The sequence below is a fragment of the Dama dama genome, chromosome 13, assembly GCF_033118175.1.
Source record: "Dama dama isolate Ldn47 chromosome 13, ASM3311817v1, whole genome shotgun sequence".
Taxonomy (NCBI): Eukaryota; Metazoa; Chordata; class Mammalia; order Artiodactyla; family Cervidae; genus Dama; species Dama dama.
Window position 1 is genome coordinate 23184631 of NC_083693.1, and position 24152 is coordinate 23208782.

The following is a 24152-nucleotide window of genomic DNA, read 5'->3' on the forward strand; positions in this document are numbered from 1 at the left end:
TAGACATTCTCTCCTCTTTCCTGCGAACATTTGCAAGAGCCAACACAGTCCTCTTGTAGAAGCCCAGTCAATCAGAGAAGAGCAGAGCAGGGAGAATCAATTCCTATAAGCCGAACTTTCTGACTTTCTCTTTTCTCGTCAGCCTAGGTGCTTCTCAAGGAATCTCCCCAGAGAAAGGGTGTTGAGTGAGAAGTGAAGACAGCCTTCAGACCTGTATGAGCTTTGTGCATCTCGAGAGGTGAACTGACTGGGGCCCAGACAGGCTACACAAGAGATTCGGCTAAAGGGTTACTTGGGGGCAGACACACATTTAGACCTGCCTCGGGGAGTGTCACCTGCCAGCTGGGAATTAACCTACACGATGATCCACAAAAGAGGTGGGTCTGCTTTGGGCCGTGTAGCCGCGGGGTCAGGACTGTACCTGACACCAACAAATGGGTGTCAGGAGTGCACACTGGATGTGGTGATGGGATTGGACTCTCTGGAGGGATTTCCGAGCACCTGTTCCGTGACCCGGAGGGACGGGAAGCAGACCCAAGCCAGCACGGCCTCTCAGGGTCTGCTACAAAGCGCTTTTCGAGTTTCCATTTCTGGAACCAGGCTCAAAATCACTTGGGCCTTTTTGGAAATAAGTGACAGAAACGTGGAACAGAGGAGGGTTAAAAAAATACAAACAGCCGTCGAGGGACCCAGCCTCCATGCGTGCACAAGGCCGTTGACTGTTCTTGTGTTGGGTGGCCGCCACGCTTCTGTGTGTTTAGCCTGAAACCCGTGGATACAGGTGGGTGAGGAGATCTTGCTGGGGCCCCTGGGAGCCCCAGGAACCACTGAAACCCTCAAGGGATCTTTTGAGTTACCTGCAGGGAGGCCCTGTTATCTCACATTTTGGAACCATCATCAGACGCTGAGCAGTGCTCCCAAGTCATTGAATATAGCTGGGAGAAGAGGGAACTCGGGTTTCCTGGAGCACCTCTTCTCACTAACCTGCATGCTGATTCTCAGATCCTGTCCATTGTGTTTGTTTCCCTCCGGGTGCCAAGAAAAGCTCACATGAGTGGGGGTGATTGATCAGTGTCTGTCCTGTTCCTCTAGATGACTGGTCTCCTGAGGGCAGAGGTCCAGTCTGTCTGCTCATCACTATCCTTGGAAGGGCTGGAGGGGCCGCAGAAATTTGGAGGAGGTCAGTCTCCAGGTGTGGGGAGGGGAGGTGGTATCTCGGGGATATCAGAATCCATGTGTCTCGGGGTGGAGGTGCTGCTCAGTCAGGGGTGGGCCATGTGCTCAATGACAACTTCCAAACTTATCTCTGGAAATGATAAGCTCCCACACCCTGCCCCGTGGGCCGGCGTAGGTATCTGCTGTTTTTAGATTGCAGTATTTCACGGCTTCTCTTGTCAAGATTGACCTGGGCTGGAGACAGATGGAGGGGAAGGAAGGTGGGACCTCCTAGCCCCAGGAGGGTTAGGACAGGTCGGGGGAACCTTTGCCATGGCTTAACAAGGTCACCCAAGTGGGTGGTTTGGTCTCTGGTTGGGAGGAGAGGAGGCTGAGGAGGAGAAGAGCAAAGAAATAAAAAAAAAAAAAAAGGAGAAACTGACACTCCCTTGGGAGGTCCTGGATTGGAAGGGCTGGCCCCAACAGAAACCACCCCCCCCCCCCAGCCTTCCCAGTGCCACCAGCCCCATCATTAATACACCCAGGGGAGAGTCATTAAAACAGATGCTCCCCCTGGCCCATCAGGAAAGGAGCCTTGTTTGCTAATCCCTCTGAAGTCAGTTCCAGGAAGGAAGAATCAGTCAGTGTGGATCAACCAAATTTATGATCCCAAACACCTGGTAAACCGAAAAAAAAAAAAAAAAAAAAAAAAAACCCACAAAGAAGGAGCCAAAGCGTAAAGGAAAAGTAACCGGGTCTCGGTGTTGCTGAGTTGAATCGGGGGTGGGGGGCATCACTGTCTTCTCTGTGATGCTGTATCTGGTGAGTCCCTTGTCCTGTATTGGATAAGGAGGGAGGGAGGGCTCGGGCCCAGGCTGAGGACTGCGTAATTGGCACTGTTGTGTGTCTGTTTCTCCTGTCATGCCTTGGAGCCTGCTGCGGTGGGTTGGTGGGGGGTGTGTCTGTCGTTTGTTCATTTTGCATCTGCCGGGCAGGTACCTGCCCCCGTGGGAAGCGTGAGGTCGGTGCTCCGGGAATGAAAGTGCTTTCCAAACGGAGTCCTTCCAGTGCTGCCGCCTGGTTTCTATCCAGGCAAATATGGCACAAATGACCGCAATATAGTCAGCGGGCCTCTGTGTTGACTCCTACTTGCGTCCTCGACATGTAGGAGGTGGGGAAAAACAATCGAGCTGGGTTGGAGAATAATGGGTGATATGAATTGGAGGGGGCACTTCCAGTTCCCTGAGTCCAAAGACCTCATTTTATGGCTGAGGCCCCTGTGGCCTGGATGGCCCTCTACATGTCCGTTGCTGGGCACCAGCCTTTCTGATGGAGAAGGAAATGGCACCCCCACTCCAGGACTCTTGCCTGGAAAATCCCATGGATGGAGGAGCCTGGTAGGCTACAGTCCATGGGGTCAGGAAGAGTCGGACACGACTGAGCGACTTCACTTTCACTTTCACGCACTGGAGAAGGAAATGGCAACCCACTCCAGTGTTCTTGCCTGGAGAATCCTAGGGACGGGGGAGCCTGGTGGCTGCCGTCTACGGGGTCGCACAGAGTCAGACACAACTGAAGCGACTTAGCAGCAGCAGCGGCGGCCTTTCTGAGTCTGCGTCCAGCGTGCCACCACACTGACACCCAGAGTGGTCTCATTGGTCACAGCCTATGATGGCTTGCATGCAGTGGGGCCAAAGAGGGTTTGAAGTGCAGGGCTCCACGTGTAAGGGACTTGAGACCCAGCTTTGGCAGGGGCAGTTGTCTCTGGTGGCGTGAACAGAGAGAGGCGACGTAGGAGTGCTCACTTCACAACTCCCAAGAAACAACCCTGGACTGGGAAAGAGGCCCCAGATGTTGTGCTGGACTTCTCCCTTCCCATCATCATTTGATGCAGCTGCTCCCCGCTCCCAGCCCTGCTGACACAGGCTGCTCCCTCATCCAGGTGGTATCAGGGACCACCTGACCTGCCTCCTGCAAAACCTGTATGCAGATCAAGAATCAAAATTAGAACCGGACTGGAACAGACTGGTTCCAAATCGGGCAAGGAGTATGTCAAGGCTGTATATTGTCACGCTGCTTATTTAACTTATATGCAGAGTACATCATGAGAAACGCTGGGCTGGATGAAGCATAAGCTGGAATCAAGATTGCCGGGAGAAATATCAATAACCTCAGATATGCAGATGATACCACCCTTATGGCAGAAAGTGAAGAACTAAAAAGCCTCTTGATGAAAGTGAAAGAGGAGAGTGAAGAAGTAGGCTTAAAACTCAACATTCGGAAAACTGAGATCATGGCATCTGGTCCCACCACTTCATGGCAAATAGATGGGGATAAAATGGAAACATTGACAGACTATTTTCTTGGGCTCCAAAATCACTGCAGATGATGACTGCAGCCATGAAATTAAAAGACGCCTGCTCCTTGGAAGAGAAGTTATGACCAACCTAGACAGCATATTAAAAAGCAGAGACATTACTTTGCCAACAAAGGTCCATCTGGTCAAAGCTAAGACTAGACTCCTGGTTTTTCCAGGAGTATGGATGTGAAAGTTGTACCATAAAGAAAGCTGAGCACCGAAGAATTGATGCTTTTGAACTGTGGTATTGGAGAAGACTCTTGAGAGTCTGTCCCTTGGACTACAAGGAGATCTAACCAGTCCATCCTAAAGGAAATCAGGCCTGAATATTCATTGGAAAGACTGATGTTGAAGCTGAAACTCCAATACTTTGGCCACCTGATGCAAAAAACTGACTCACTGAAAAAGAACTTGATGCTGGGAAAGACTGAGGGCAGGAGGAGAAGGGGACGACAGAGGATGAGATGGATGGCATCACCAAACTGGATGGACATGAGTTTGAGCAAGCTCTGGGAGTTGGTGATGGGCAGGGAAGCCTGGTGGGCTACTGTCCTTGGGGTTGCAAAGAGTCAGACATGACTGAGTGGCTGAACTGAACTGAACTGAGGGAGGGCCAGAATGCTGGCTTCCTAACTACCATCCACAGGTGCTATTCCAGAGGCAGAGGCCAAAGGCTCTGGGGTCCTTGGGCAGGACCTCCCATGTCCACTGAATAGAAATGGGGGAAGTAGCCAGATACAGGTTCTGAGAGCACTGGCCCTGAGGTCTGGTCTAAGGTAGACTTGACTTTGTGCATCGTGAGGAATAGCAGTAGACCGATGATGTTTCTTGTGGGGAAACAGGATTGGCCTTATTTCTGGGTACTGACACTTTTCTGCAGGGATCCTTGTCCCTCCCAGCAACCTCCCAAGGAGGGAGGCCTGAACCCCGTCATGTGGACCGTGTGGGGCTTCTGCCCCCTGCACGGGGCCAACAGAAATCCAAGTGGCACGGTGGTTCCTCAAGGACAAGCCAGTGGAGGGGTGCTCCAGGGAGCACCCAGCTGTTCCTTGTGAGCTGCCAGCCCCTCTATGCCGGGGGCGGGGGTGGGGCAGCGGTGCTTGGACCTCCGCCTAAGGGAGATTCGAATTTAGCAGCTGAGAAAGGCCAGTCTTCCTTCAGGACACCCAGGTCCACTGAGAGCATTCTTTAATGCCTGCAGAGATGAGGCTGGGGTGGCGGGGAGCTGGAAGGAAGGAAAGGGCTAAGTCGTGTGCCTTGCAGGGGCCCCGCCCACATCCTGCCATGGGATTTCTGGGTTACTGCATCAAAGATGTAGCCGTTCTTTCTGACCCCACTGCCCAGCACTCCTGCAGGGAAACCTTTGGGGCTGTGCTTCCTAGTGATGGCTGACCTCTCCTCCCTGCGTTGTGTAATGGGATCCAGTTCCCAATAACCAGATGTCACCCTTGACCACAACACAGTCAGTGAACAGGTGGTGTCAATGCCCGCTCCCCAGACAGATGCCCGCACCTCTCGGGTACTACCCGCTTCCCAGTGACGCTGCCCTCAGTGGTTCCCACCTGGCCTCCTGGGGGCTCCAGGCTCAACCCTTCCAGTCCTTTCTATGTGCTACTGACAAGAGATTCTCCCCTGACCTCACTGGTCTCGTTTCTTCCTGGCTCACAAAACCGTCAGCATCTTCCCATTACCTGCAAATGAACGTGCCAGCTTTTACGTGGGGTGAGGACTGCCTCTGTGTCCCTCTCTCTTTTCCAGCAGACACCTTCCCTCTCTTCCCAAACATTTTCCCAAGTTGTTCCTGACCCCTTGGGAACAACAGCCCCGTTCCCCTCTCTCCCTCAAAAGCCTCGGGTTTCACCCCGATTTCAGCTTGAATGCCCCCCTGCTACTGTTCAGCTCTGCCCGCTGCCCCGTCCTGTTGCCTGTCATCGTCTGTCTTTCTCCCCAATGACAGTCAATTCCTTGAGGGCATGGACTGTGTTTTCTGTTTTTCTGAAGTTCCAGCCTTGAACAAAGGGCCCAAGACTGTGTGCACTGGCCCTGTGGGCTGGTGTGCGTAAGATGCTCCCACGACCTCCAGGGCCGGGCCTGGGGAATGAGAGCTTCAGCGGGAAAGGGGCAATGGCAGCTCCATAACTCATGTCAAGGGTGGCCTGGAAAGAACCTGGGCTGGGCTGAAAGCAGCGGGGAGGAAGGGAGGGAGGAAGGAAGGGTCGAACAGGGGGCTCCTTGTGTTCTTGAAGGAGAAGCAGGAATTCCCCCCTTGCCCGTCAACAGGGAAGACCAACACCCTCGCCCCCTCCCTTCAGTCCTTCTGCTCTTCTCAGAACAGCCCTAGGGGACACGGCTGCTCTGGGCAGACAGCCTGGCTGGTGGTCAGACGCCTCGGGGGTGGGAATCATGAGGGCAACACAAGGAGCCCCTGTTTCAGGGGAAAGAGCATGCCATCAGACGCAGAGCCAACCTTCACCCCCCAGCCAGGGGCGGAGAGGAGCATGTGGGTCTAGATGTGGACAGGCTGCCTAGAAGCTTCTGGCTGGGGTGGCGAAGGCCCTTGCCGGTCCCATCCTGCCCACGGTGGGGCGGGGTGGGGGGAGGGGGCTGCAGCTTCCTTCTGTCCAAGCTCAGACCCCACCGAGTGATTCTCAGGGTCCTGCCCTCTTTAAGCTGGAGCCCCGCATCATCTCGGGCGTCCCTAAAGCCCGGCTGTTTGGGTCGAGGGTGACGACCTGCCCTCCCTGCCGGATTCTCCGGGTCGGGGGCAGCCTCAGTTACAGAAAGGGTGTCTGGGTGGAGAAACGGGGGTGAGATCTGGAGGATCCGGTCGTCTGCCTGCTGGTGAGGGGGCGGAGGGCGGAGGCCGGTCCAGGGCCTGCCGGGGCTGCAGCACCCGCTGGTCGCTGTCGCAGGGGCGCTGGGGGTGCAGCCCGTGACTGCCCCCCTCCCCACATGGCCCCCCGCCCCTCCCCACCTCCCCCTTCCTTTCTCCTCCACCCCCCGCCCACCGCTCTCTGCTCTCTCCCCTCCCACCAGAGCTGTGGGCCTCCTGGACTCAGACTCAGTTCACTGTACAATCTTTTAAAGGATGGGGAGAGAGGGGGAGAGGGCGGGGAGGTGCAGGAAGACAGCCGTGGAGAGGGACGCGTCGCGTCCTGTCCACATCCGCCCCGGCCGCTGGGACCCTGTGCCGGAGCGGAGCCTCCCCCACGGCAGGGAGCGCAGGAGCTGGCTTCCTGCAGTCCCCTGGGGCGCCGCAGCCAGCGCAGAGCGGGGTTCTGGGCTCTGTCCGGCTTTGCATATTTCCTTGGTATCCCTCGAGAATAAAAGGCTGCTTGCCGAGGTGCAAGCTTGAATTAGACGTAACTCCTATTTCACCCCAGGGCGTTTTTCATATTGCCAGTCGCAAACCATTAGTGGGTTGTGAAATCAATTTAGTGATGTACAGCCAGCACTTTAAAACAGCGGATTAAAAAAACAACAGCCTCAGTGTGTGGCATACAGAAAGGGTGAGCTTCCCCCCCCCCCCTTTTTTTTTTCTTTGTATGTACATGTCGCCATACCTATAGCTATACTTACAGCTCTATTCTTTCTAGAGATCAGTACTGGGCGGGGATGAAAAACCAAATTGATTTCTTAATGTGGTCTGGGAGGGTCAACACAAATTGAAAAACACTGGTCTAGACTAGAACATTGCTGCTGGGGCCAGCTGGCCCTGGAGTAGTACAGAGAAGTGCCCAAACTTGTTGGACCCAGAGGCTTGGGTTGAGGGGTCCGCTGCCTGGGGGGATCATCTGTCCTTGGTGAGAGGACTTGCTGGCGGCTGTGGATGGGAAGGACCGGGGTGAGCACCTCCCTTTGGAGGACTCTGTATCTCTGCCTAAATGCCGCTGCTCTTCATTGAGACGCATAGGCTGGAAAGACAACGCAGGACAACTTGGAAGAGCTGGAGGATGGGCCGGCAGGAAGGGAAACTGGAGCCTGCCAGGGAGCTCCAGCGGCCTCCTGGGACGTGCTGTTTGAGCTTAGGGAGTGGGCAGGGCCCCGCGCTCTCAAGTTATCAGCATGCTTTGCGGACAGCATGAAACTCAAGATCTGCCGGAAGGGTGGCCAGTGCGGGGATGGGGGCCTTTTTCCTGGCAGATCACTCTCAAAGGCCCCTGTGTGACTGAGGACTGGAGAAGAGCATCCAGAAGGCTGAGAGGGAGGGGAAAGAATATAAAAGTGCACGCGCTCACACCTGACCCTCCTGCCTGCTTTCTAGTGGCGACGGCATTCGGCTGGGAGGACGCGCTGTGTGGAGCATCCCTGCATCAGGGTGATGGGACCTTGCCCCAGAGAGCTGGCACATTTCACTAAGGAACAAAAAAATGACACAGTCTCTAGCCCACTGCTTTAAATATATACTACCTGTTTAATTTAGTTAGAACAATTCCACCAAAGAGGTCAAAGTCACTGTGCAAACCAGGAAAGCTGTTGGTGGTGCCCGCCCTGGGCTGTGGGCAGCACGCAGAAATAGCTGAACTTGGGATTCTGGCATTAAATGAAACCTCTGACTTTCAAAGCTTTGACAGCACAAGCGACTTTTTGCTTTTTTCAAAACCCCTATCCTACATGGAAACATACATTACCATACGTAAAATAAATAGCCAATGGGAATTTGCTGTATGGCTTAGGGAACTCAGACTGGGCCGGTAACAAACTAGAGGGGTGGGATGGGAAGGGGAGTGATGTTTAAGCGGAAAGGGACAGGGTTTAGTAAACCTATGGCTGATTCAAGCTGATGTTTGGCAGAAACCAACGCAACACTGTAATTATCCTCCAATTAAAAATAAAGCAAAAAAGTCCTCTCCTTTCCCTCCTTTTCCTCCCCTGTCCCTTGTTCCCTCAGACTCTCCCCACCTCCCTTTCTAGGGCTACCATCTCCCTGGCTTTCAGGAGCCCTGAAGAGGGAAGAAAAATGAACTGGACATAGAGAAGGGATGGAGATTCAGGTGTCCAGTCTAGTCCAGGCTACTTCCCTGGACTGTTTCTCAGTCGATTGGAATTTCTGTTTGAGAAATTTGGGAGTGTCCATTTGGGAATAACCAGAAAGTATCCAACAGGTGTTTCTCACTGAGCAAAGGCCACCTGTGAGGCATGTACTTCGTGATTGTCATTTTCCCTCTTCTGGGATTGGCTGGTACTCTGCCCCAGAGAGGGATGGGAGGAGGAGGATGGAGGCCAGAACCTCTGCTCTCAAGGCTCCAGTCTGATCAGGGAAAGCGTGGGTACAGAGATATGGAATACGGGCAGAGTGACAGACAGCTAGGAGGAGACCAAGGGTGCGCCTGTCCTTGGCGTGTCTTTTACAGATCAAACCTCTTTCGGAGTTAGTGGGGAAACTTTGAGACTCTTGGGAGCACCCTTCCAGATGTTTCAGCTTTGACAGTGTGGGCTCAAGTGAATGGAACCATACCTTACAGGCAAAGGTTCCCAAGAAGACTGGTATCAGATGTCTGGGGAAATAAAACAGCTCGCTCAGAAAACACCTTGGCAACAACCATGGTATATAAAAATTTGACAGCAGCCTGCCTGCCCCCTCTCACTCTGATAGTAGGTAGCCAGCCCTAAAGGACTCAGCCAGGACTCCTAATCAATGGTTTGTCTCTGTGGTTCCCCAATTCTGCATTGCTGTGCCCCCAGGTCACTGCAGCAAGCTCCCGAGAGCCACTGAATAACGTTTTTCAAAGTGAACACAGTGACGTCTGCCAGGCTCCATGCGATGAAGCTGTTTGGAGCTGTCTATTAATTTCTTTTAGCCAGGTATTTCTTTTAGCCAGCCTAGGGGCAATGCAAAGTGTTACTAAAGCAGTAAGGGCACCTGGAATGGAGAGAGTGTTGCGACCCATCCTGGGTGTGCGTGGTGTCAGCACGTACACCATCTGATGGGTGCTCGGCAAGGTGCCAAGTCCCAGTCGTCTCTGCTCCATTTCCCTCGCCCAGCCTCGGCACTGGCCAGGGCCTTTGAACCTGCCATTGTTGGTTTCTTTCTGTAAAGTAGTTGTATCTCTGGCATGAGCTTGACTTTGGTCTTGATTCACAGAGTTTAGTCCTAGGGGCAGCCAGGACGTCTTCCTTTGGGGTGAAGAAACACAGGCAGCTCTGTGACTGTGGCAAAGGCCTGAGTGTGTGTGTTCTTGGGGCGGATGCCCCACCTGGACACACAAAAGTTGTCAGAGCCTGCGTTGAGGCCACCTCAGGATAGCGGTGCTCCCTCCGGACCTCGTCCCTTTCTTCCCCACTGGCCGCCAGCACCGTCTCACTGGCCACCCCTCCTCCCCCATCAGCTTGCCCTGCAGACCCTGCATCGTCTGGCCCCCCGCCCCCCACTCTGTGCCCCTTTTCTGGACTGTGGGTCCTACTGGGCCCCTGGCTTCACTCGGTCATCGCCTTCAACTGCCGTCGGAATTTTCTCTCGCTAAAGTTCTCAGCGGTTGGTGGTGGCCGGGTGCAGCAGTTGGGTTCATTTCTCAGACCTCAGGGACATGGTCCAGACCTTCTTGTGGGGACTCAGCAGCTAAACACACTGGAAGTATAGGACTTGGTTTAGTAACTTAAGTCCCCGCGTGGGTTCTAGGCCTGCCAGAGCCGCACAGGAAACCCCTCCGGTCTCTGAGCACGGCTCTCCCTGCCTTAGCTGAAGAGAAACTTGATGTGGGAGACTTGGCTGGGGGGCTTCGGGCCCCTTGCATGGCCCCTCTGCCCCCCGGGCTGGGCCTGCGGTTTCCGCAGCTCTAGTCTCCCTCCTCGGTGGGTGTGGAGTGCAGGCTGCCGGCAGAGATGGGAGCAGGGCCTGCATGACGTTTCACGGGCTGGATGCAGCCAGCCTTTCTCCTCCTCACAGCTTCAGGGAAAAGACACTGGCTGCGCCAAGGTGGAGGTGTCCCCTGTCCCCTCCTCGCCACCCCCCTGCAGGGACCCTGCCTCCCCGGGGTGCTATGCGCTGTGGTCATGGAGCGTGTGCAGGGCCTGGGGTGGGGGCCCCTGCCTTTGACGCCCCCGGACTCGACCATGTCAGCCCATCGAGGCATTCCAGACGTGGAAAGAGGCCTGCTCATTTCCAATTTTTGAGTACCTTAAATATTTGAAAGGAAAAAAAAAAGCCAAGAATTGATACAGAAAATTGTGGACAGTGCATTTTATTTAAATGCTTAATATAAACAAATGCCTTTTTAGCACTGGTGCAAATACAATGGATGGGTAGACACTCATTTTAGAGAGGGAGGTCACTGTCTCTGGTTTGAGGCCCTTCGTGAATGAGCCCTCCTGGTACTTCGCTTCCCATGGGAGCTTGGGGCACCTTGGGGAGGGGGTCTCCTGCCGGAGGGGATCAGGGCCCCATTCTCCTGGTGGACCAAGGCCTTCAGACCAGCTCTGTACCACCGGGCAGGGGAGGGGAGTCCTCCGGCTGGCAGTGGGCCAGCCTGCAGCGGCAGAGGGTCTCCTTGCTGGGCGGGGGTGAGCAGCAAAGGACACACGACGTGGCGTCCGGGACACGGTGCTCCTCCCAGCGCGGGCGCCCATCACTGGGGTATCCGGGCTGCCGGTTCAATGTGGGCAAAGGTGCCTCTTACAGACGGCTTCCACTTGGGCCTGAGAGGCTTTCGGACCTAAGCACGAGCTCTAGGCCCAGGCCAACCTTCCACCGGTTTCCTTCTGTGACAGTAGCAGCCGTCTGTCCACCTCGGGACCGGCCACCAGGTGCTGGGCCGAGAGCCGGGACCCCGAGATGATTCACAGTGGCTTTCCCGGCGCGGGAGGGGCTGTGTGTGTGTTGGCAGCCGGCGGGGACGGAAAGCACAGGGGTGTGAGTCCCGGCCACGGAACAGCGGGGTCGCTCTGCTGTGGCTGTGACGGGCTCACTCAGCCCTGGGCCCCATCCCTGCCCCGTGTGCAGAGCAGAGGGAGCCCGCGCTGGACCCTGATGAAGACAGGACTCAGCCTGGCCAGGAGTGCTGGCGAGAGACTCCCCGGGACCCAGGGGCGCGGGTGGGGGGACAGGATGGACACTAGTGGGAGGGTGGGTGCAGAGGGAGGAGCCGGCGGAGCTGGGTTAGCAGCACGGCTGCGAGGGCTCAGGTGAGCCTTTTGGACGGAACTTTGACTCCAGTCTGCAGACCTCAGTGGGGCCAAGAGGCCCCTGCAAGGGACCCAGCAGGAGAGGAAGCCCTAAGTGAGGGGGGAACCCAGGACCAGGGCTTGAGTGGAGGACATGGGGTGCTGGGTTGTGTAGGGTGGTCCCTGGTGGATGCCACCAGCTACGAGAGCAATGGAGTGGGAGGTGGCGGTGCTGATGACAAAGTCTCTTGTGGCCTCGAGGGGGAAACAGAAAGGGGGAGGGGGTGGAGTGTCTGTTGTCCAGCGCAGGCGGGGCTGTGGGGTGTCAGCTTTTGCGTTAAGAGATGATGAGAGATAACAGCTCTGGGAGGGTGGAGGGGGGGCGTGGTGGGAGAGCAGAGACATCCGGGACAGATGTGTAGGGGACAGGTATATAAGGGACAGGTGTGTAGGGGACAGGTGTGTAGGGGACAGGTGTGTAGGGGACAGATGGGGGGGGAGGGAGGAGCAGAGCTTGGTGGAGAATCCAGAGAGCCTGGTGGGTGGGGTCTCCCTGTGTGCCCCCCCACCTCCCCTCCCACCAAGGGAGGGGTCCCTTGAGGACAGTGATCTGAGCTCCGGGGGTTCCTCTTCCCATGCTGGTATCTGACACACAATAACCACTGTTAGTGTTGGTTAAACCCACTGAACACAAGCAGCACAGAAGCCAGTGGGCTGGTGTGGGGGTGTTGGGGGGCAAGGTGCAGAAAATATCCAGTGGGTTTGGCCACGGAGGTGGGGCCCTGGCCAGAGCCTTTCCAGGAAGGGGTGGGCGTGGAGGGGGACGGACGGACAGATGGAGGCAGCGTGGTTTCAGCTGGAGTTGTGTAGGGTGCGGACGTGAGGACGTAGAGATGGTGTGTGTCTCTGTTCTCTCTGGAAGTTTGACCAAGACAAGAAGGAGAGGAAGTGCAAGATGCATCTCTGGAGCATTTTTTTGTTTTTTAAATTAAACATTTATTGTTTCCTTGCCCCTGCCATGCTCCCTCCTCCTCCCAAATATAATCGCCTGCTCCTTGCAGAAAAGCTAGGAAATAAACATAAGTAAGAAGAAAATAAAAATCACCTGTAATTCCATCCATTAGAAATTTATACTGTTACTTTGGAGTCATTTCCTTCCAGACTTCATGTGTTTTAGTAGAAATGGTATCACACAGAACATTCTTATTTTGCAAGGTACCCTTTTCACGTAGTACTTCTTGAATACCGGTCTCTGTAAACTACTGTTATTCAAACCACTCTTTAAAATTGTATCTACGTACCTACCTAATACCTGTGACTGGAATGGTTCAAAATGCAACGGGTACAAAAGAACCTTCAGTGGAAAGTTGCCTTTCATTGCCCACCTCCCAGCCACTCAGTTCTCCCTTTTTGGAGGCAAACGATGTTCCCTTACAGCACCCAGTTTGGTGGTGAGATATTATTCTCATGTGGGTATCTTGCCAAATGTGTTGAAAAAACTTCCTGTCTTGGATGTGCTAAGTTGATTCCGTCGTGTCTGACTCTTTGCGACCCCATGCACTGTAGCCCTCTAGGCTCCTCTGTCCAAGGGATTCTCCATGCATGCATACTAGAGTGGGTTGCCATCCCCTTCTCCAGGGGATCGTCCCATCCCAGGATCGAAGCTGCGTCTCTTACATCTCCTGCATTTGCAGGCAGGTTCTTTACCTCTAGCGCCACCTGGGAAGCCCCTGTCTTGGATAGTTAGGTGCTGTTTAATTTTATGTTGCTATCATACATGAGGCCTTGATGGAAATCCTTCCAGCGACATCTTTGAATGCAGACTTAATTTTCTTAGAACAAGTTTCTAAAAGTGGCATTTCTGGGTTAGAAGGTGGAGCCAATGAAAGAAGCAAAACAAAGCCTTTCGAAACCAGATTTTACCTCCAAGGGAACTGATGTCAACCAACACTCCCATGGCGAAGCATGTCAGCATCCCAACCTGGCACTGTGTCTCAGGTCCTCCAAGACTGCCCGCTTAGCTGGGGAGAGAGGCTCGTGGGTGCCTCCGGCCCTCACTGAGGGTTGCGTTGTAGGAGAGGCCAACGACAGCTTGGGGGGTGGGGCAGTGGGGGTACTCCGTGTGGAGGGCAGCCTGCCCTGCGGAGGTGCAGAGCGCAGCCAGCTGCGGTGGGGCCAGGCAGTTACACTGTCTATGAATGCCACTCCCAGGGAAAGCATTTTCACATTTTCAGAAGACCACCAAGGCGCGGAGTTCAGGGGCAGTTGGTACACACACTGGATTTTTGTTTGCTCTGCCCCTTTTAGCAGGCAATGCTGTGGCTTCTTCAGTGACAGCTGTCAGATGTGCTGGAAGGCGCTCCAGGAGCAGTGTGTGTGGGGGTGGGGTGGGGCGGAGGTGAATGCTCTTAGGTGAGCTGAGCAAAAACCCACTTCTCCCTAGATGGCACCCCAAGCACAAAGCCTTGGGGTGAAGGTGCGCATTCGGTGCTTTTATTGGGGAAGGCAGGCTCCGGATACCTGCCCAGCTGCACGGATGGGGTGGTGCAGAGGAACGCCAAGGAAGCCTGGTGCTGCTCCCCCATTCATAAATCCTAGGACTTGCAGAGTTGGAGTTGGAATTAAACTTGAATGTGGGGAGAGGCAGGATCCCGTTTGGCACACCATCAAAACTTCTTGCTTCCACCATGCTGCCTGGCCACCCGCCCCCGCCCCACGCCAGAGGAGCGGCTCCTCTGACTTTTTTGGCATGCCTGGGACACTAGACTGTTCTGTAGGCTGTTGATTAGAGTCTTTTCTCCTAAATCCCCACCAACCGCCCCCCCCCACCCCCAAAAAGAAGGGAAGCACGGTTAATTTGATTTCCAGTGTGTATCGTCACTGGCCTTCAGGTTAGGGTTGTGAGAGGTTGCCCTGCATTTGCTTTCAATCTGACTCCCCAGTTTGGGAGGCCAGATGTAGCACTTGCCTGCCCCCGCCCCGCCCAGGAGCACCTGCAAGGACAATAAACTTGCCTGAAATTCACACCCCAGAGCACTGGCCCTGGAGATGGAGTGTTCTGGGAGTCCCTACTCGCCACCGCCCTGCCTTGGTGAATGAGGAATACAACCTCGTGGCTACAGCTCTCTGGGCCCTTGGTTATGCATCCCCATGAATGAATATCCTTTGCAAATATGTCCCCCTACCCCCCATCTTGTTTTTGTCTCGGATATCCTTTCTGCTCCATCCAGGTAGACTCTTTACCTGTCCAAGGGCTACGGTAACAAATCACCACAAACTGAGTGTCTTCAAACAACAGAAGGGACCGTCCTATGGTTCTGGAGGGTCAGAAGTCAGAAATCAGTCTCAGCGGGGTTGGCTGCAGCCCAAAAGTCTCCAGGGAGAAGGAACCCCCCCCCCCCCCCCCCGCGTCTCTCTTGGCTTCCTGTGACAGCCGGCAACCCTGGGTGCTCCCCTGGTTTGTAGACACACCTCTCCAATCTCCATCTCCGTCTTCACATGGCGTTCTCCTCGCCGTAGGGGTCTCTGTCTGCCTTCTTTTACAAGGAACACTAGTCATTGACTTTAGGGCCCATCCTAGTCTAGCATGACCTCACCTCACCTAAGTAATTACATTTACTTTACCTAATTGCATTTGCAAAGACCTTATTTCTAAATAAGGTCACACCTTGAGGTTCTGGCTCGACGTGAGGTTTTTTTTTTTTTTTGGCAGGGGTTGGGGGGGACGGGGAACACGGCTCAACCCACTCTGTCTCTCTGCCTTCAGACACTCCCAGCCAGCAACCCACCCTGTCCTTTGTCAGAACCATCTTCCTCGAACAGCACTGAGCACCTGAGCATGCTTCACAGATTTCCCACTGCAAACAAAATAAAGTCCTATCTCTTTAGCTCGCTTTGGAAAACTCGCCGCAGTCAGGCCCCAGCAGTATTTTTTCAGATTCCATTTCTCCAGTTCTCCGACTCACACCCTTCACCCGTCCAATCACACGGGAAAGGTCTGCCATGTCGTTGGACACGCTGTAAGTGCCCTTGCCCCCTGCCGGGTTCTCGGAGCTTTGCCGAGACGCTCTCCTTCTCAAACACCCATGTCACGTCCCACCTTTCCTGTCTCGTGAGGACGTTCCCAGCCAGCCAAGGGGAAGGGCTCAGCTCTGCTGGCAGACTCCCCTCTCTTCACCTCTTCTCCGTCTGCTGTGACATTCTCCTCTGCTGCGGCAATCTATTTCCTACACCCAAGGATGAGCCTGAGTCTTGAACTTCTCTGGGTCCTTAGATTTGATAGTGGGGTGTTGAATCACATGGCGTCAAGGACCAATGGTGGTGGACCCTGCTGTTGGCGTGATCCTACAAGGGGGTTTAGAACCAAAGTGATTAGAGCGGGTCGTGATTCAATGCAGTAACTGGATCACCCCATGCCTGCAACCCTTGTGATGTCTAGAGCAGACCAAGAGCCCCATGCTGAGATGAAATGAGGGGAAAGGGGAGGATGGTTGCTGCCTTTAGAGTCGAGGGCGGCAGTCTTTCAAAGGGAGAGTGGAATGACAGACGTACCTCGGGAGAAGTGAGTTCTCAAGGTTGGATGTGGATGGCACTGGTCTCAAGGGGAAAGTTGTCATGATCCTTGGGGCGGGGGTGGTGGTGGGGAGGATGCCCTGCCCTTACTCTTGCTGATGGACAATTGGTGAGAGAGGTGTTGGCAGGGCTGGTGACTGGGAGGAAGGTAGAATAGGAGACACACGTTGGCAGGGAACAGGATGGACGCCAACACCTTTCACTCTCAACTCTAAGAGATGCTCTGAAAAGCTGGAGGTAATAAGGACGTTTCAGTTCCAAAGGTGATAAGTTATGGGTGTCTTTTGCTGGTCCCTCCAAAGTGGCAGTGACTGGCAACTGGCCCTTCAAACCCCCTCCCATAGCTTCAAGTCACCACGGGGACACACGCGGCACTTGGCTCATGTGGAAGCAGGTTTCCTCTAAATGTTTTTGCCTCTTGTACCCTGTCCTTTCTGTCTGTTTATGACTCAGTTGCAGCAAAGTCCTCTAGGCGTCGCCCTTGGGGATCAAGAAGCAGCTCACCCAAGGGAGAAGAACAGAGGAATCAAGAACTGGGAAGAGAACCCTGGGTGGATGGATGCTTATGGTGTGGGGTCTGGGCTGAGCCCACTGGATGGGACATCCTGCATTTCTGATAGAGCAGGACAGATCTCCAGTATTAAAACCTCTGAAGCCACCAGGGCCCTTTCTTGCTGGGATTGGTTTGGCAATGAAGGCTCCCTCACGGTGGCAGGTTTAGAAACTGATGCTAAAGAAACAGCAGAGAAAGAATCTCTGCCCCTTGAACGGCTGATGGACAGACATCATGCAATGCTAGCTCTGATCCTGGCTGAGCTGACTTGTGCCTAACTTGCGTGGTCTCCCTCACCTGGTTGGGTTCACAAAAATCTCTTTAAACCCTTGACTCCATTAACAGAATTGTAGTTTCTTAGACATTCTGTCTCAAAGGTTTACCAGTTGCCCTCCTGGTAGATTGCCGGGTTGGGTGTTTCAGCTGTCAGTATTCAATAGGAGAGGAAGGATTTAGTCAAGTTTCTTTTGTTGGTGAGTTTCCTCTGCAAAGTACTTGTTTGCTGGTCCTAACAGCGATTCTGCTTGGGTTCAAAGAAGCCGTAAACCAACCATACCAAAAGGAACGACTTAAGTTAGAGTTGGTCTTACCCATCTCCATGAAGAGTGTACACGAGTGTGAAATGTTTTCAGAAACAGGAAGGGGAGAGGCGACAAGAGGAAAAAGGGTGCCATGTTCACAATTCTGCTTTTAAGCAGTGATTTTTCTCCATGGTTCCCTATTACTAGAATTTTTGATCCGCTTGCGACAAAAGAGAAGTGCAAACAACATTTGACACAAAATAAAGCATGAAAAGATCTTTCAGTGGCTCAGTGGCTCAGTGGCTGTGACTCAGAATTATTCATTAGATTAAAAAAACCAAAAAGCAAAAAACACATGCCCATATAAGCTCCAGAGCTGAGTTTGGAGCAAAGGTGGCTAACTCCTACCATGTTCTTCTTGCCATTTGCTGTCCCCCTTTAAGGAGATTGGGTTAGTCCAACTCTAATTTCTGAAACATCAAGGATTCTAGGTAGTTGCTTCTGTGTTTCTTTTTCCCAGGTAGACAGTGAATTACTTGGGGGAAAGGATGGTATCCATTTGACTTTACATCTGTAGGAAGCAACTCAGTAATTGGCTCTTAAGAACACTCTGCTCTTTTTTTTTTTTTTTTCAAAAGAATGCTGATGGTTTACGCAACGGCGAGACCTGCAAGTGTAAGACATTACACTCCCGTTTTGCCTTCAGAGCACGTACATATTTGTTGTGAGCTTGCACCAGGATTGGGATTCTGACTCAAAAGCAGGGATGGTTCCTGGGGCTCCATGACTGACAGACAAGATGAGACTGAACCGCAGGCAGGGCAGGGGGAGAGGGGAGCCATGGGAAGAGGTGGGGTGGATGTGGTTCATGGAGGGTTAAGGGAAGAGGAGTGGTTTAAAAGAACACAAATCCATTATCTTACTGCCCTGGAGATCAGAATGTTGGAAATGGGTCCCACTGGCTGAAATGAAGGTGCTGGGAAGGCTGTGTACCTTCAGCAGGGTCTAGAAGAGCACTGTTTTGGCGCCTTTCCCACTGTGAGAGGCTGCCTGGTCCTTGGGCTCACGGCCCCTTGATTTTCAAAGCCAGTATCTTCAGTTCTCTCTGATGATGAACTTTGCACCTCCCGGTGCCCCTCTGGAGCACCCCCGGGATTATTCCATGGTGCTCACTGGCTTGCGCAGGATTGCCCCCCTTAAGTCTGGGTTATGTGCCCTGTGGCATCCTCACAGGCTCTGGGGAGCAGGACAGGGGGATGTCCCTGCCGACCACAGGAGGGCCCCAGGGGATGGCGGAGGGCAGTGCCAGTCTACACTTGAGGAAACTTGGGCTCAGAGAGTTCCTGGGAATTCGACTCTTTTTCTCTATGGGACGGGACGCAGGTGGCTGGACCCCTGCACCCAGAACCCTAAGCAAGACTCAGTAGAAGGCCGCTGGCTTCCCGCCCCTCTGGTTCTTCCTTCTACACCCGCGCCTCATGGCTCTCTCCCCGCACTGGGGATGGTGGGGGTATTGGGGAGCGCTGTGTTGGGTGGGGGGGCACCTGGCCCCCCATGCCCCCCGTGAATGGAGAGCGGCCGCCAGATCATGATTTTTGATCCGCAAGACCCTCATTGTGCTGGCGGAAGCCTGAGCTCTCAGAAGCGAGTTGCCGGCGGAGGCCACTGAGGTCTCTGACCCGGCGGCCCCTGCAGTCAGAATCCTGGAATTCCTTGTCTGGAAGGGGAGCCTAGTGGTCAGCTCTCAAACCAAAGTGACATTGCTTCCCTGGGGCAGCGGGTCGGGCTCCTCAGGCTGGGATCCCTGTTGCCCCAGGGCCGGCTCCTGGTAAAAGAGGGTGTTTCAGCTGCCGGGTTGGGGGGTGCCCTCTGAGGAGATGCTGGTGGTTCTGGTGTCAGAGCCCATGGTGAAGGCCACTGGGCATCCACGAGGGACGGAGGGGCTTCTCCGGGTCCAGGTGAGGGCCCGAGGAGAAGATGGAGGAGCCCTTACTGCATGAGACTTCCCTTAGAAAGAGCACACCGTGGTTGGAGGATGGGAGGAGGGGGCCAGGGGGCTCCTTCCTAAGGGCCCCTCCTTCTAGGTCTCTCTCTTCCAGGGAGCGGTGGACACTTCACCCTCACCACTGTACCCACAGCCCCCAAACCCACGGGACTCTGGCTGCCAGCCCAGGATAGGAGGGCCCAGGACCTTGTTGGAGTGTGAATTCCTCAGAGCTCTGAGGGGAGGCCAGTCTGCCAAGGAAGATGTGGCCGGGAGGGGAGGCAGCGGGGGTGATGGAGGAAGGCTGCCCGGGCCCCGGGCCCCTGGGGGAAACCCGGCTCCGGCCTGGGCCCCTGGGGAAACTGGGGGCACCGCTGAGTGGGGCACAGCCCCTGCCCGGGTCCTCCCTGGGGAGGGGGCCTTAGTGCGACACGGTGGAGCTCCCCTCCGTCCGCAGCCGCTGACCCTTCTGGGGGGTGGGATGGTGAAAGGTGAAGTGGGGTGGGGGTGTCTCCCACCCTGGAGCTGGGGGTCACATGAGTGAGCTTTCCTGGCACTGGAAGTCTTTAGCGTGGAGTTCCTGGCCCACATGCTGTGGTCCCCGAGGGGCACCTTGAGGTCTGGCAAGGGCGTCTGCAGAAAAGTGTGTATGGAGGAAAGCAGGAAGAGCTTGCAGAAACAGCCCCGGGAGGTGGCTCGTTTGGTGGTGGGCGGTGGTGGACGGTCGCGGTGACGGGGCAGGATGGAGGGGGCAGGGAAGGGGAGCCGGCAGTGCATCTGAGGGCACCCGACGGCAAGGATGGCTGGAGCTCTCGTCAGCCCGAGAAACCTTGTCTTTGGGGAAATGAGCCCCAGGTGTGGGGCAATGACCAAGGATGCTCCCTGGGCAGTAAGGGCGATGCCCTGCCTCCATGGAGGTGCTGAAAGCCTGTGTGCCCTGGCAAGGAGAGACGTCTGATGCTCTCTGTGCACCCTGCAGCCTCAGACAAGAAGGCAGAGAGCCTGCCCCTCCAAGGAAGAGTCAGTTCAGAAGCCCGGCAGCCGCCACCCCTTGAGGGGGCTGCCTCCCTCCAGGGCCTCCAAGGCTGTGACTCAGGCTCCCAGAGGTGAGCCCCCGGGAATCGAGTTCTAAGAGACTTGGTGTCACCTGACTTGTAGCCACACAGGCTCCAGGGACCTCTGAATGTCTCAGACCCTCAGAGCCTGGGAGGCTATTTGCTCTCTTGATGGGCCTTAGACCCTGCTGCAGGGATTTCCTGGGTTGGAAAGGCTGAGAATTAAGGTTTCCCTTTTAGGAGGCCAGCAATCTGCTGGAAAATGTGGAGTAAAATGACCCACAACGGTTCCTTTTCCTTTCTCCTGGAGCTCTTGGCCACTCGTGAGATGTGCAGACTGGAATAAGAGACCCAGCAGACATGGGGCGGGAGGGGGGGGGGGGTGGGCGGGGAGAAACAAGAGGGAAGGTCTGTGGGCCGGAAGCAAGGCCATCCGGGGAAGTTTGTTTCTAAGATCTCCTCTTTGATGGTGAGTCCTACAGCCTGTAGGAGGGAGCTCAAGGCTTCCAGGGGAGGGGTGGCCCCCTTTGGGATGGGTGAGCTTGGTTGCATCCGGCCAAGTTTGTTTCTTAGAGGGACCCTGACAGCCTCTGGGGTGTAACTGCCCAGGGTGGAGACTGGATCTTGAGCAGACAAAATCCTGTAGGTTCTGGAGCAAAGGAGAGCAGCCCCCCTCCCACTCCCACCCCCACCCTTACCCGGGCATGCCCACTTGAATGGAGTCCACATGGATGGACCTGGCTGAGAAATCCCGGTGGTGGGTGTGACATCATCTAGTCACTTCTGGTTTCCTGGAAACCCAAGAACTTAGGAGAAGCTGAATCTTTTTCTAGAATTTCTATCTGGAAACCACCCAGTTCGGTTTCTGTTTTGAACCCAGTAAGCACAAGTGTATGGTAATGGCTGTCAGGTAATGCGTTCAAAAGTCTGATGTGAGGGAACAATTATTGTTAAAGTTCTGGGAGGTATCTAATTGGCTACGGTTCCAGCTGAGTTTCAGTGTGATTTATTCTGGTCGATAATGTCACCATCAGCGTTACCCATAGCCTCGTGAAAACTGCCGATTTGTCCAGGAAGTAAATCGACAGCCACCGAGTCTGGTATTTTTTCAACAATGAGCAGCACATGTAGAAAGGCAGGGGAGGGTAGTGGTTAAGAACACGGACTCTGAGACCTGCCGCCTGGGTCTGGGTCTCCCCTTTGCCTCTGGGCGTGGCCTCAGGCAGGCTCTGGAAGCTTTCTGTCCCCCAGTGTCCTTGTCTGTAAAGTGGGGATGAAAATCGTATCTTACTCCTAGGTTTAATGTGATGATTGGATGAGTTAATAGATGTAAAACATGGAATACAGCCCATGGCATGTACCATGGACTCAAATGTTAGCTATTGTTAGTATCTCTTATTTTGTTCCGATTCTTTAAAAAATGAGCTTCCCTGGTGGTGGCTTAGATGGTAGAGAATCTGCCTGCAGTGCGGGAGAGACCTCAGTTTGATCCCTGGGTTGGGAAGATTCCCTAGAGAAGGGAACAGTTACCCACTCCTATTCTGGTCTAAAGGACAGAGGAGCCTGGCAGGCTACAGTCCAAGGGGTTGTAAAGAGTCGGACACGACTGAGCGACTTTCACTTTCACTAGAAATATATTTCCTTCATGTGGATTTTGCAATGTGTATTTGGAAGAAAAGTTAGTTCTTCCTTTTTCTGTCCTGACAGTGAGATGGTTTATGTTTTGGGACAGATGATTCTGGAAAGGCATTAGAGTTGGTACACAGAAGGTGAGTCTTCCAGTACTGTAAATCTATGCCCAGCATCAAGCCCTGTGCCCTTTACGGCAGTGTGGGCTTGGTAATGGGTTGACGAATGATTTCTGTACTCTCATCAAATTATCTTTGGTTGCTTCTATGTCCAGAGCCCAGGAGAAGGTTGTTGGAAAGTAGCCAGCCTACGATTCTCTAGTGTCCTTCCCTCTAGCATTCTCATATTCTCTGGAGCTGGGAAGCTGGTATATATATATATATATATATATATATATAAAGATTTTGAAGTTGCAATGAATTTTCTGTTTCTTACAAGATTCCCCTTGTATCCTCTCTGGTGGAGGTCCACCTGCTTTACTATCAACACTGAAGAACACGAGGCCATCCATGCCAGCCCAGGGTCTGTGCCTCCCTAGCCCGCGGTGAGATTTCAGTTGAGACACTTTATATTTTTTCAGAGGAGAACAAGAAACAATGTCACAGCCACCTCACTGGCTATTTCTTCAACTGATGGGATAGTGTCTGGAAAATATTTTGAAAACACAAAAAGTGGCAAATTGGCCTGCATAACACTCAGAATTTGAGGTCACACATTCTAAAGGTCAAAAATCTCCTTGAACAAAGCAATCCCGAGGGTTTGGTTCCTGTGTTGCATTGGTACCTCCTAAAAGTTTTACTGGCATCCTAGTGGGGGTTGTTTTAATAAGCAAGGAGCCATTCATGTAATAGAGAGCTTTGAATATACTTGCACCTAGCATCTCCTTATCTCGCCCCGTGAGAGAAGTAGGTGCCTGGGACGGAGTCGACAGTCCTCAAGTTCCAACCCCCGGATCTCAGTCTTTCTGGCTCCGTCCTCTCTCCCCTCCCCCTTATCCCCACAACCCTTGGCTTGCCATGTGCTTCTTTGAGTGGAGGGGGTGACAGGAGGTACAGCTCCTGAGCCTTTGGAAGCGGGAGGGAGAGGATCACCTTAGGGTCCTCTGGACTAAGTCTGGACTTAGTCTGACATTGGATCTCTCTTCCCTGGGTTAATAGCATGGTGGTTCCCCAGCAACTGTTGACCCAACTGACCCTCTTCATCATATGATGGAGAGACTCTGCTTCTCCAGGGTCCCCCAAAAAGTGTTTGGGGTGGCAACGGGGAGGTGACAGTGGTTGAAGCCATCCTAACCCCGGGTCCCCAGGGTGGCCCCGGGCAGAGGCTAAGGGGAGAGCATAGAAATCCTGGAGGGGTTTGTGTTTTTTCCTTTTTTTTTTTTAAATAATTGGAGGGCAAGGTGGGTAAGTTGTGAGAAAGTAAATGTGGCTTTGGAAAGGAAAGGCTTGCTTATTTCCAAGGAGACCAGAATGGGACTATAAAAAAATAGCCCATCTCAATGACTGTGTCTCTGGGGGTGATGATGTCTGTGGGTATCTGAGTGCTGATTATCCGACAGGCACTGGCGAGGATCAACCAGAGACCTGGGTATGGATTTCTCAAGCACAAACCCGGGGTCCATGAAATGTTTCCTGTAATTCAGTTTCTGTCCAGGGTTCCCAGGTTTTATCTACTCGTAGAAACTGCATCCATTCAAGAGAATTCCACCCACCTGGATTTGCTTCGTGCACCTGGAAGTTGGCAGCCTTCTGCTTTTAGAGCCCATCGCCCTGTCCCCAGAGATTTGGGTCTAAGCTCTGAGGGGCCATCATGGACACGGGGGTGGGGGTGAGTGGCGGTCTCGGAACTAGTTCTCTTGGATGGCAACCCTAGGGGTGCAGGGCCTTGTTCCAGCCTCTTGTGTCTGTGGCCTCTTGTGTCTGTGGCCCCGAGGCGGCCACAGCCCTGGGGCAGGTTTGCAGTCGGCTGACACGACAGAAGTGACTTAGCACACTTGTAGGCATGCCCTTGCTTAACTAGGCCTGTGGGCAAGTCCTCGGGCCTCGCTGTCTGCCTCGGCCCCTCAGGTCCGACGGGGCCTCGGGGTGCTCTGCAAAATTGAGCTGCTCTCCCCTCTGCGTGGCTGCTGGCCTTGCCCTGGGACCACCGCCCTCTTCAGGGTGCAGATGCAATAGGCATCCTTTCAGCAAGTCTTCCTGCAAACTTACTCTTGTCTCAGCTCTTA